Source organism: Schistocerca piceifrons, chromosome X, assembly GCF_021461385.2.
Source record: "Schistocerca piceifrons isolate TAMUIC-IGC-003096 chromosome X, iqSchPice1.1, whole genome shotgun sequence".
NCBI lineage: Eukaryota > Metazoa > Arthropoda > Insecta > Orthoptera > Acrididae > Schistocerca > Schistocerca piceifrons.
In genome coordinates this window covers 69,234,584-69,235,943 of record NC_060149.1, presented here as the reverse complement: position 1 = coordinate 69,235,943, position 1,360 = coordinate 69,234,584, and positions in this window count along the sequence as shown.

Below are 1,360 nucleotides of genomic sequence, written 5' to 3'. Positions count from 1 at the left end.
ATCCACTGCCAGACCAAATCGCTTTGGAAAGAAGATAGTGCTCTGTGTTTGGTGGAGTGAGAAGGATGGCATCTGTTATGAGCTGCTAAAACCTGGTGAAACCGTTAACATCGATCTCGACGAACAGCAAATGCTCGATTTAAATCGAGCGTTAAGTGAAAAACGAGTGGAATATGGGAAAAGGCAACACGAAGACACATTGCTCCATGATAACGACCCATCACACGCAGAAAAACGTGTCAGGGAAACGATCAAGGAGTTCAGTTGGGAAGTACAAGGGCATGCAGCTTAATCTCCAGGCTCCGTCTTATTAACATGTATTTGCATCGCCGGCTCGTGTGGCCGTGCGGTTCTAGGCGCTACAGTCTGGAACCGTGCGACCGCTACGGTCGCAGGTTCGAATCCTGCCTCCGGCATGGATGTGTGTGATGTCCTTAGGTTAGTTAGGTTTAAGTAGTTCTAAGTTCTAGGGGACTGATGACCACAGATGTTAAGTCCCATAGTGCTCAGAGCCATTTGAACCATTTTGTATTTGCATCATTGGGACCCGCTCTCGCTGAACAACGCTTCGATTCGTATGAAAATGTACGAAAATAGCTCGCTGACTGGTTCGCTTCAAAAGAAGAACAGATTTTTTGGCGTGGCATTCGTAGCCTGCCGGAGAGGTGGGAGAAATGTATGAATAGCGTCGGAGATTATTTTGAATAAAATATCGTTTATCAGTTTCAACAACAAACGTGTACTTATTGCAGCCAAATTCCGGTTTCATACTTCCACACCTGGTACTGAGCATTTAGGCCATAGGGCAGGACTGGTACGAATCCAGCGGAAACAAATGTTTATTAAACTAAAGTAGCACATTATCGAATACTCTGTGTGCCAAAAATGGCGACTTCCAGCTAAAATTAGTGTACACAAAATGAATTCTTCGGAAATTTAACTATCTGAGAAGCCTACAAAGAATATACAAATGATTTTATTACCAGTAATAGAGTACTAGAGACATGGAGACAAACAACCAGAAAATATGTCATACTAGCAGGAGCAAAAATTATTAACAGTCTTAGTTACTATAATTAGGGACATTCTGTCGATTATTCAGGGATAAAAAAAGAGAAAAGAACTGGGACGTACAATAACGACAACCAGAAACAAATAGCTGGGGAAATGGTCATATTAAACAAACTCGTCATGCATATGGCAGAGCCACTTGAAAAATCTGAAATTTCGTGGAAATTCGTGAACATCTAAGTCCTCAGTAAAATTCTACACAATGCCCTCAATACAGAAAACAAAATATTCCCCTTATGCTATTGGTTGATATGAGGAGAACGTACTTTTGAAACATCTGCACAAGGCA